General features: G+C 42.2%; 1 long non-coding RNA gene across 1 annotated transcript; it reads right to left on the bottom strand.

Moving 5' to 3' along the window:
* Nucleotides 1-412: 412 nt before the first annotated feature.
* Nucleotides 413-12,444, bottom strand: LOC107819180 (uncharacterized). Its single transcript, XR_001655646.2, has 2 exons — nucleotides 11,648-12,444; nucleotides 413-695 (listed from the first exon to the last, which is right to left on the bottom strand). It is a non-coding gene; the product is annotated as an uncharacterized LOC107819180 (long non-coding RNA).
* Between the last annotated feature and the right edge of the window lie 608 nt (nucleotides 12,445-13,052).

Here is a 13,052-nt window from a genome sequence, read left to right as displayed (position 1 = left end):
AGTTTTAGCATGGTCGCTTTAATCATACTTGGCTTAAATAAATTGTTTAATTATTCATTTAGAACATATGTGCGTTTGCCTCTTTTAATTAAGAAATTATCTTAAAACAGGTCACACGCATGTGTACCCATTAGTTTGGCGCGTCAAAAATCATGTCAAGCGTACGTGTCCACAAATAAAGAGAGAAAGTTTGGTCGAAGTTGCGAACGCATACCTCGATTTATTTTAAAAATCATTATTATGTCACGCAAACGTGTACACAATCACGATGATAAATTTAAAATGCACATAAAGCATACTACTGTCACGACCCAAAATACCGGTCGTGATGGCGCCTATCCCATTACTAGGCAAGCCAACCAGTCCACTAACCACAACCCATTTCCATTAGTAAGAAAACATTTCCAACACGAGTTTTAAACACCGATTTCATAATAAATGTTTAAAATGACAGAAAATATACGGAAGGCAAAATAATAATAAACTACATAGCCCAACTGATCTGGTGTCACGAGTCTAGAGCCTCTAATGCAAGTCCGAACATCCTACTACATAGATAGTCTAGAAAATGCTGAAAAGATAACAAGATAGAAGGGAGAGAACAGGGTTACGAACGCCATACAGCTACTTCGAAATCCCCGACAAAAAACTGAACCAGCTGAATAATGCTCACTCGGCTGCTCGGGCACCTGGATCTGCACACAAGGTGCAGGGAGTAACGTGAGTACGCCAACTCAGTAAGTAACTAAAGTAAATAAGGTCTGAAAGTAGTGACGAGAAGTTCAAAAATACATAACGGAATAACCAACGAAATAACATGTCATCTTTACAGTTCAAAAATCAGTTTTTGTTATAAAACCACATTTCCAGTTTAAACATTTGGAACCAATTACTTAGCAGTATATCAAACAGAGGCTTATTTAAAAGAAAATGAAATCAGTGAAAACATCATGACAAGGCTTCTCGAGCAAGGAATTACTCAAAATCTGGCCCCTCGGGCAGCCTCTCAGTCACTCGTGACTCAACTCTCGTCACTCAGTACTCACTCTCAGCACTCAGCTCATTTATATCTCATAATAATAGAAATCATAGTAACCGTTGCGGCGTGCAGCCCGATCCATAATTTATAGTCGACTACGCTCATTATATATATCGATGCGGCGTGCAACTCGATCTATATAAGTATCGCTGCGGCATGCAGCCCGATCCATAATATATACATATAATATCCTCACTATTAGGTTCTCAACCTCTCTCAGTCATTAACCTCACAACCTCTCGGGCACAACAACATGAATTAGGGAACTCAGCCCAAACAATCCTCACAATTAGGAGTAAAGCGATAAAACCAATTTTAGCTTTTAAATAGGTAAAACACGACTGAGGATATGCTTTTAGCAAGTAAAGTGAGGAAAAACAATCAAAATGCCACCAAGGGTTTCTACAGGTCGGCACAAGGCCCCAAACATGGCATACAACCCATAATATAGTATAAATATCCAAAATACGGAATAACATAGTATTTCCAAATCAAATACTCGGCTTAGTAGTCGCTACGGGACAGATCAGGTCGCAATCCCTACCGGTTCACACCCACGCGCTCGTCACCTAGCATGTGCGCCACCGCTTTTATCAAAACAATTCAACTATCGGGGTTTTGTACCCTCAGTTCCAGATTTACAATGGTTACTTACCTCAAACCGGTGAAAATACTACTTTGCAATGCCTTTGCCCCTCGAATCAGCGTCCACTCACGTCGAATCTATTCAAAATCAGAATCACGGCGTCAAAATATGCTAAAGGAATGAAGCCCAAGTGAAAACAATCGAAAAATACCAAAAATCCCGAAATTATCAAAACCCGAGCCCCGGGCCCACTTCTCAAAACTCAAAAATTTTCACATCATTAGATTCCTTATCTCCCCACGAGTCTATACGTATCAAGAGTACCAAAATCGGAGTTCAAATGACCCCTCAAATTCTCAATTTAAGGCCTCCTTTTAATTCCTTTAATTGCAGCCTTAATCCATGAAATATTACCATAGTAGTGTGTTTTAGGTCTAAAATCCTTACCTTAATGAAGTCTCTTTGATTTCTCTCATCAAAATTGCCCAAAGCTTCCAATTCCGAGTTTAAAAATGGTTAAACCGTTCAAAAATCGCGAAGGAAGAAATATATACATTTTGCCCAGGCTTTTCCACATCTGCAGCACACCCACCGCATCTGCGGTACCGCATTTGCGGTACCGCATTTGCGGTCAAAACTCCACTTCTGTGGAAATTCATTAATCCAGCCTAAACCGCATCTGCGGTCTACTAGCCACATCTACGACTCTGCAGGTGCGGTCCCTCTACCGCATCTGCGGTTCCAGACATTCTTCCCAAGATCCGCTTTTGCGGACAATCCAACGCATATGCGGCGCCGCACCTGCAGTCCCCAAACCGCAGGTGCGAAAACACCAGAAGCAACAAAACTTCAGCAGCTGCAATTACACTTCAACTTCCCCGTTAACCACACGAAATCATCCCGAGGACCCCCGAGTCCTCAACTAAAAGCACAAACATAACCCAATACCTTATTCAAACTTGTTCCAATCATCAAAACACCCCATACAACATCAACTCTACCAAATCACATCGGATTCAAGCCTAAGTTTCTAAAAAATTTCGAAATACGCTTTTGATCAAAAACCCAACCAAAGCACGTCCGAATGACCTGAAATTTTACACACATATCCCAATTGACACAACGAAGATACTGCAACTCTCGGAGTTCCATTCCGACCCCTATATCAAAATCTCGCCTATCAACCGGAATTCGCCAAAATATCAATTTCGCCAATTCAAGCCTAAGTCTACTCCGAACCTCCACAACCCATTCTGATCACGCTCATAAGTCACAAATCACCTCCCGAAGCTAACCGAACCATCAAAACTCATATCCGAGCCCTCTAACACATAAGTCAACATCCGATTGACTTTTCCAACCTAAGCCTTCTTAAAAGAGACTAAGTGTCTCAAACTTCACAAAACTCATTCCGAACTCAATCCGACCAACCCGATACCACAAAACATGGATAACGAAGCATAAAGAAGCTGAAATGGAGGAAATGGAGCGGTACTCATGAGACGACTGGGCTGGTCGTCACATCCTCCCCAACTTAAACAAACGTTTGTCCTCGAACGAGTCAAAAAACATACCTGAAGCCTCAAATAGGTGAGTATATCTACTCTGCATCTCCCGCTCTGTCTACCAGGTAGCCTACTCCACGGGCCGACCCCTCCACTACACTTTCACTGACGCTATATCTTTTGACCTCAACTTTTGAACCTGACGACCCAAAATGGCTATTAGCTCCATATCATAGGTCAAATCATCATCCAGCTGAACTGTGCTAAAGTCCAAACCATGAGAGGGATCTCCAATATACTTCCGGAGCATAGAAACATGAAATACCGGATGCACACTCGACAAGATGGGCGGCAAAGCAAGCTCATAAGCCACCTACCCAACCCCATGAAGCACCTCAAAAGACCCAATGAACCGCAGACTAAATTTCCCTTTCTTCCCAAATCTCATGACACCCTTCATGGGTAAAACCTTCAACAGAACCTTCTCGCTAACCATGTAGGACACATCTCGAACCTTTCTACTGGCAAAACTCTTTTGTCTCAACTGCGCTGCACGAAGCCTCTCCTGAATCATCTTTGCCTTCTCCAAAGCATCCTGCACCAAATCAGTCCCTAATAGCCTAGCCTCACTGGGCTCGAACCAATCAATTAGAGATCTACCCCGCCTCCCATACAAAGCCTCATATGGAGCCATCTGAATACTCGACTGGAAACTATTGTTATAAGCAAACTCTGCGAGCGGTAGAAACTTATCCCATGATCCACCGAAATTCATGACGCAAGCACGCAACATGTCCTCCAATATTTGAATAGTACATACGTACTGTCCGTCCGTCTGAGGATGAAAAGTTGTGCTCAACTCAACCTGAGTACCCAACTCGCTCTGTACGACCCTTCAAAACCGTGAGGTAAACTGAGTACCTCTATCCGAATGATGGAAACTAGAACACCATACAAACGAACAATCTCCCGGATATAGATCACTACCAACCGCTCTGAAGAATAGGTAGTACACATAGGAATGAAGTGCGCGGACTTGGTCAGCCGATCCACAATCACCCAAATAGCATCAAACTTCTTCAAAGTCCGTGGAAGTCCAACAACAAAGTCCATAGTGATCCTCTTCCACTTCCACTCAAGAATAACCATCTGCTGAAGTAAGCCACCCGGTCTCTGATGCTCATATTTCACCTGCTGACAATTGAGACACCCAGCTACAAATCCCACAATATCTTTCTTCATTCTCCTCCACCAATAGTGCTGTCTCAAATCCTGATACATCTTCGCGGCACCCGGATGAATGGAATACCGTGAGCTATGGGCTTCCTCCAGAATAAACTCCCGAATCCCATCTACATTGGGCACACAAATTCAGCCCTGCATCCTTAACACCCCATCATTACCGATGGTTACATCCCTGGCATCATCATGCTGAACTATGTCCCTAAGGACAAGCAAATGTGGATCATCATACTGGCGTTCTCTGATGCGATCATATAAGGAAGACCGAGAAACCATACAAGGCAACACCCGACTGGGCTACAAAATATATAACCTCACTAACCGATTGGCCAAGGCCTAAACATCAATAGCAAGGGGTCTCTCCCCAACTGGAATATATGCCAAACTCCCCATACTCACTGCCTTTCAGCTCAAAGCATCGACCACCACATTGGCTTTTCCCGGATGATACAATATCGTAATATCATAATCCTTAAGCAACTCCAACCATCTTCGCTGCCTCAAATTAAGATCCTTTTACTTGAACAAATGCTGAAGACTGCGATTATCAGTGAACACTTCACAAGATGCGCCATACAAGTAATGTATCCAAATCTTCAATGCGTGAACTATGGCAGCCAACTCCAAATCATGAACGTGGTAGTTCTTCTCATGGGGCTTCAATTGACGAGAAGCATAATCAATAACTCTACCCTCCTGCATCAACACACAACCAATACCAACTCTTGAAGTATCACAATACACGGTATAGGAGCCTAAAGCTGATGGCAAAAATAACACTGGAGTTGTGGTCAAAGGTGTCTTGAGCTTCTAAAAGCTCTCCTCACACTTGTCTAACCATACAAATGGAGCACCATTGCGAGTCAACTTGGTCAAGGGCGATGCAATAGATGAGAATCCCTAAACAAACCGGCAATAATAGCCTACCAAGCCAAGAAAGCTGCGAATCTCTATGGCTGAGGACGGCCTAGGCCAACTTTGAACCGCATCTATCTTCTTTAGATCAACCTGAATACCCTTGCTGGACACCACGTGCCCCAAGAAAGCCACTGAACCAAGCCAAAACTCACACTTGGAGAATTTTGCATAAAGTTTCTCATCCCTCAATCTCTGCAATACCACTTTCAAATGCTCCGCGTGCTCCTCTTGACTACGGGAATCCACCAGAATATCATCAATGAAGATTATGACAAACGAATAAAGATAAGGCCGGAACACGCTGTTCATCAAATGCATGAACGATGTTGGGGCATTGGTCAGCCCAAAAGACATTACCAAGAACTTATAATGACCATATCGGGTCTTGAAAGCCGCTTAATTATATCTGAATCCCTGATCTTCAACTGGTGATAGCCCGAACGGAGATCAATCTTGGAGAACACTGTCGCTCCCTGAAGCTGGTCAAACAAATCATCAATGTGAGGCAAAGGATACTTGTTCTTAATTATTACCTTATTCAATTGCCTATAATCAATGCACATTCTCATTGTGCCATCCTTCTTCTTCACAAATAGAACAGGCGCACCCCAAGGTGACACACTAAGCCGAATGAACCCTTTATCAAGGAGTTCCTGAAGCTTCTCTTTTAACTCCTTCAACTCTGCTGGTGCCATACGATACAGCAGAATAGAAATGGGCTAAGTGCCCGACACTAGATCAATACCAAAATCAATATCCCTATCCGATGGCATGCCCGGCAGGTCTGCAGGAAACACATCTGGAAAATCCCTTACAACTGGAACAGAATCAATACTGGGAGCCTCAGATCCAACATCCCTCACAAAATGCTAGTTATGAAAGACAACCCTTCCCAACCATACGATGGGCATTCAAAAAAAAGATAACTCTACTAGGAACGTAATCAGTCACACCTCGCCACTCGATCCGTGGCATACCCGGCATAGCCAAAGTGATTGTCTTGGCATGACAGTCTAGAATAGCACGATACGGAGATAACCAATCAATTCCCAAAATGACATCAAAATCAACCATACTCAGTAATAACAGATCCACTTGGGTCTCCAGACCCCCAATAGTCACCACACATGACCGGTACATACGGTCTACAACAATAGTATCACCTACCGGGGTAGATACATGAACAGGTAAAGCAAGAAACTCCCGGGGTGTACCCAAATAATGAGCAAAGTACGAGGACACATAAGAAAAGGTGGAACCGGGATCAAATAATATAGAGGCATCTCTATGGCAGACTGAAACAATACATGTAATGACAGTATCCGAAGCAATAGCATTTGGTCTACCTGGGATAGCATAGAAACGATCCTGACCACCGCCTGATCGACCTCCCCTTCTGGGCGACCCCTGGTTGCCTAACCTCCACCACTAGCGGGCTGGACGGGTGGTGAAGTAACTGGAGCAGAAGTTGAGGGCTGATCCCTCTGCTGAGACTGACCATCACGAAGACAAGGACATTGCCTCCTCATATGCCCAAAACAGCCACATTCATAATAACTCCCCGGTGCTGGAGATGGGGACTGAAGGGAACCCCTGACACCAGAGTGACAAGTAGAAGGACCTGGCATGGAAGAACCCTAGACTGATAGAGCACGAGACGAGCTCTGAGCTGGAAGGGCACTAAGTGATGAGTGGCCCTGATGAGAACTATGAAAGCCATGACCCGATGATACTCCACGGCAACCCGGGCGAGTTGAATGAGCATGCCTGAATGAACAGCCTCTGCCCTACTAGAACTGACCCCTCGAAGGAGCACTACTAAATCTACCAGATCCCTGAGGCCTCTTGGCCTCCCTCTCCTCTCGCTTCTGCCGGTGAACCGACTCAATCTCACGGGCGATATCAACAACCTCCTCGAAGGTAGCACCTGTCACTCTCTCCCTAGTTATGAGAATCTGAAGCTGGTACGTGAGGCGATCAACAAACCTCCTTATCCTCTCTTAGTCGGTAGGAACCATCCAAACCGCATGACGAGCTAACTCAGAAAACCGCATCTCATACTGCGTCACCGTCATCTCCCCCTAGCGCAGCTGCTCAAACTGCTTGCGCAGCTCCTCTCGGTGCTACTGTGGTACATACTTATCCAGGAAGAGAACAGAGAACTGCTACCAAGTAAGGGGCGCTACACCAACAGGCCTACGCCTCTCATACGCCTCCTACCTAGTGAAGGCAGCCCTAGAAAACTAAAATGTAGTAAATACCACACCACTAGTCTCAAGAATCCCTGCTGTATGAAGCATTCGCTAGCACTTATCCAAGAACCCCTAGGCATCCTCGCCCTCTGCACCGCTGAATGACGGAGGTTGGAGCCTACCAAACATCTCAAGTCGACGCTGCTCATCATCTGGCATAACTGGTACTACAAACTTCTGAGCTGGTGCAACCGGCTGGGCTTGAGGTGCCCCCATTGTCTGTAATCCCTTCACTACCTACTCAGGTGTGCGAGCAACGGGAGTCTGGGTGACTCCCCCGGCCTGGGAAGTAGCTGCGGCCATAGTAGCTGAAACCGCCTGAGCCAAACCGGTACAAACTGATAATATCTGAGCTAAAGCCTCCTGGAGACCTGGGATCACAATAGGCACAGCTGGTACCTGAACCGGTGCTGCTATAACATCCACAACCAGGACCTGATCCGGAACTAGGGCAGCTGGTGGATCTGTCGGTGCTACTCTAGCTGCTCTGCCCCTACCACGGCCTCGACCGCGACCTCGGCCTCCGGTGACCCCAGCTGGTGGTACTAGCGATCATCCGCCCTACTCGGTAGCACGTATCCTCACCATCTGTGAGAGAATGGAATATCATATGTTTAATACTCGGATCAAGAAATTTGCACGACAAGAATTTCAAGAATATGAAGTTTTTCTTAAAGGTTCTGCAGCGTCTCGAGGATAAATACAAATGTCTCCATACTCATCCGCGAGACTCTACTAAACCAGCTCATGACTCACGAGACCTATGTAACCTAGGCTCTGATACCAACTTGTCACATTACTAGGCAAGCCAACCAGTCCACTAACCACAACCCATTTCCTTTAGTAAGAAAACATTTCCAACACGAGTTTTAAACACCGATTTCATAATAAATGTTTAAAATGACAGAAAATATGTGGAAGTCAAAATAATAATAAACTACACAGCCCAACTGATCTGGTGTCATGAGTCTAGAGCCTCTAATGCAAGTCCAAACATCCTACTACATAGATAGTCTAGAAAATACTAAAAAGATAACAAGATAGAAGGTAGAGAACAGGGCTACGAACGCCATGTTGCTACCTCGAAATCCCCGACAGAAAACTGAACCAACTAAATAATGCTCACTCGGGCACTTGGATCTGGACTCAAGGTGCAGGGAGTAACGTGAGTACGCCAACTCAATATGTAACTAAAGTAAATAAGGTCTGAAAGTAGTGATGAGCAGTTCAAAAACACATAACGGAATAACCAACGAAATAACATGTCATCTTTACGGTTCAAAAATCATTTTTTGTTATAAAACCACATTTCCTGTTTAAACATTTGGAACCAATTACATAGCTGTATATCAAATAGAGGCTTATTTAAAATAAGAGTGAAATCAGTGAAAACATCAAGACAAGGCCTCTCGAGAAAGGAATCAGACAGAATCTGGCCCCTCGGGCAGCCTCTCAGTGACTCGTGACTCAACTCTCGTCACTTAGTACTCACTCTCAGCATTCATCTCATTTATATCTCATAATAATAGAAATCATAGTAACCATTGTGGCGTGCAACCTGATCCATACATTTATAGTCGACTACGCTCACTGGGGGTGTGCAGACTTCGGAGGGGCTCTTACAGCCCAAGCATCATATTTGCTGCGTGCAGCCCAATCCAATATATATATCGCTGCGATGTGCAGCCCGATCCATATAAGTATCGATGCGCCGTGCATCCTGATCCATAATATATACATATAATATTCTCACAATTGGGTTATCAACCTCTCTCAGTCCTTAACCTCACAACCTCTCGGGCACAACAATAGGAATCAGGGAACTCAGCCCAAATAGTCCTCACAATTAGGAGTAAAGCGATGAAACCAGTTTTAGCTTTTAAACAGGTAAAAAACGACTGAGGATATGCTTTTAGCAAGTAAAGTGAGGAAAAATAGTCAAAATACCCCTAAGGGTTTCTACAGGTCGATACAAGGTCCCAAACATGGGATACAACCCATAATACAGTACAAATATCCAAAATACGGAATAACATAGTATTTTCAAATCAAATACGTGACTTAATAATTGCTATGGGACGGACCAGGTGGAAATCCCTACCGATGCACGCTCATGCGCTCGTCACCTAGCATGAGCGCCACCGCTTTTATCAAAACAAGACAACTATCGGGGTTTTGTACCCTCAGTTCCAGATTTACAATGGTTACTTACCTCAAACAGGTGAAAATACTACTCCGGGATGCCTTTTCTCCTCGAATCGGCCTCCACTCGTATCGAATCTATTCAAAATCAGAGTCACGGCGTCAAAATATGCTAAGGTAATGAAGCCCAAGTGAAAACAATCGAAAAATACCAAAAATTCCGAAATTATCAAAACCTGAGCCTTGGGCCCACTTCTCGAAACTCAGAAATTTTTACATCATTAGATTCCTTATCTCCCCACGAGTCTATACGTATCAAGAATACCAAAATCAGAGTTTAAATGACCCTTCAAATTCTCAACTTAAGGCCTCTTAAACTCAAGCCCTAATCCTCCATTTTTAGAAGTGTGTTTTAGGTTTCAAAATCCATACCTTAACGAAGTCCCTTTGATTCCTCTCCTCAAAATCGCCCAAAGCTCCCAATTTCCAGTTTAAAAATGGTTAAACCCTTAAAAAATCGTGAAGGAAGAAATATATGCATTTTGCCCAGGCTTTTCCGCATCTGCGGCATACCCACCGCATCTGCGGTACCGCATTTGCAGTCAAAACTCTGCTTCTGCGAAAATTCACTAATCTAGCCTAAACAGCATCTGCTACTCCGCAGGTGCGGTCCCTCTACCGCATATGCGGTTCCAGACATTCTTCCCAAGATTCGCTTCTATGGCCAATCCAACGCATATGCGGTGCCGCACCTGCGGTCCCCAAATCGCAGGTAAGAAAACTCCAGAAGCAGCAAAACTTCAGCAGCTGCAATTACACTTCAACTTCCCCGTTAACCACCCAAAATCATCCCGAGGCCCCCTGGGACCTCAACCAAAAGCACAAACATAACCCAATACCTTATTCAAACTTGTTCCAATCATCAAAAAACCCCAAACAACATCAAATCTACCAAATCACATCAGATTCAAGCCTAAGTTTCTAAAATTTTCCGAATACGCTTTTGATGAAAAACCCAACCAAACCACGTCCAAATGACCTAAAATTTTACACACATATCCCAATTGATACAACGAAGCTACTACAACTCTCGGAGTTCCATTCCGACCCTTATATCAAAATCTCGCCTATCAACTGAAATTCGCCAAAATATCAATTTCACCAATTCAAGCCTAAGTCTACTCCGAACCTCCAAAACCCATTATGATCATGCTCCTAAGTCACAAATCACCTCCCAAAGCTAACAGAATCATCAGAACTCATATCCGAGCCCTCTAACACATAAGTCAACATCCAATTGACTTTTCCAACTTAAGCCTTCTTAAAAGAGACTAAGTGTCTCAAACTTCACCAAACTCATTCCGGACTCGATCTGTCCAACCCAATACCACAAAACACGGATAACGAATCATAAAGAAGCTGAAATGGAGGAAATAGAGCGGTACTCATGAGACGACTGGCTGGGTCGTCACAACTATGATGTTCATAAATTATTTAGTTTTCTATGTTTGAAATTATTGTGAGGCCAAAAGAACTTTTAGAAGCATGTGACATTTAAGTGTTGCAATTTCAATTCTTCTACTTCATTTTGTTTTAATTTTCATTTAGACTACATTTTAGACACGTCAGTTTTCATTTGAGGTGTTGCCAGATGCTTGAAGTCACCAAAATTTTAATCTAACACTCATTAAACATCTATACCTTAGTGTAGCAATGAATCGGGGAAACCGAACTCATTTTTAGTCATGAAAATCTATCCAAGAAGATTAAACCAAACCATATATAAACAACAATTAGCGAAACAAAAATAAACAAACCAAATACTAATAGGACACATTCCAAAACATAGGAATAAAGGTTAAACTCAGACGATCAACAAAACAGAACATAGACTGATTAACGAGCCTATCAAAACAAAAGCATGACCTTAAGCAAAAACAATAGCGGAAAGGGAGAAATAAACCTCAAATAAGTCAGAAATTCAATTGTTTGACAGCTTTGAACTCAAAAAATGTGACGAACCGCAGACGAAAACTCGAATCGATGGTGAAGAAGACCAAACTGCTGTGTTTATGGAGTTTGAAAGCTCATTTCTGACTGATAAAGGTTGGTTTTAGAGCTAGATCTTTTATGAAGAAGAAGGTTGTGTTTTCTTTTTTTTAAGATCTTGATTTTATGCTTGGTTTATTCTCTCTACTCTTTCCCCTCTGTTTCTCGTCATTTTCATTTCGTTTATGTTATAGAGGAGGGCATGTTGTCATAGGGTGAAGGGGGATTAGCTTGGTTTTGGGAGGTTGTCGTTCTTGGAAATTAGATGTGGCTGAGCTTTATCAGGGAAGGTGCTCGTTCATTTTATTTATATCCAGCTCCCCTCCTCGTTTTGTTCCCTTTTTTATTTTTGTGTGTGGCTTTGTGTGTGTTTTCTGAAATCTGCCCAACCCCTTTTCCCATTTTTTGTTGTGAAAATCCCCTTTCCCTTGTATTTTCGTTCCCCAGATCAGTCCGTTCTCTTTTTTGTTCCCTTTTCCCTGTTCTCTTTTTCCCCCCAGCCCCTTCGTTCTTCTCTGTTTTCTGTTCTCTACCTTGGTGATTACATATGGAGAGTTGCTTGGAGGAAAAGTTGTGCAGTTATTATTGTGTGGATATATATGGACGGATGGCATGTGCAGTATGTGAATACGTGGAAAAGTGTGTTAAAATAATACCAAAAAAGATTCCTTCCATGTAAATGTGTATGGGTAAATGCAAATTGTGAATATAAATTAGTAAGATGTGTGAATTTTGCATTTGAGTTTGTTAGAATGGACAAAAGAATTATGTGTAAAGCATGGATTGGTCAAAAATATAAAAAAAAATAACAAAATGAAAAGGCTTCTAGAAGAGATAAGGTAACAAGAAAATATCAAAGGTTCAAAATCTCGTGACCAAAATCCTACGGAGAGATCAATACCTTTTATTTTCAAATTACCTTTTTTTTCTTTCTTTGTAATGGATAAAGAGTAAACAAAATAAAATACCACTACTACTAAAATAAATATAATAATAGCTCAATATCTATTTGTTGAAATTTCTAACTTAGGAATCGAACTAAACTAAACGGAAACAATAATATATATATATATATATATATATATATATATATATATATATATATATAATTTTATTTTATTTTTTTTGAAAATTTTCTTTCCTTTGCAAGAATAAAATCTACAACTCTAAAAATTTGACTTTTTTTGTAATTTTTAATTTTATCAAATTAACCTACTAAAAAATTAAATAAAAACTAAAATATCAAGATTAAACTTAATAAATATATTTACATACTAAAGAGTGAGTGAAAATTCAAATATGGTCAAAAATTAGGTACT

Source organism: Nicotiana tabacum, chromosome 8 (assembly GCF_000715075.1).
Source record: "Nicotiana tabacum cultivar K326 chromosome 8, ASM71507v2, whole genome shotgun sequence".
Classification (NCBI taxonomy): Eukaryota; Viridiplantae; Streptophyta; class Magnoliopsida; order Solanales; family Solanaceae; genus Nicotiana; species Nicotiana tabacum.
Note: the sequence above shows the minus strand (reverse complement) of the source record. Positions and strands in the feature narration are given on the sequence as shown.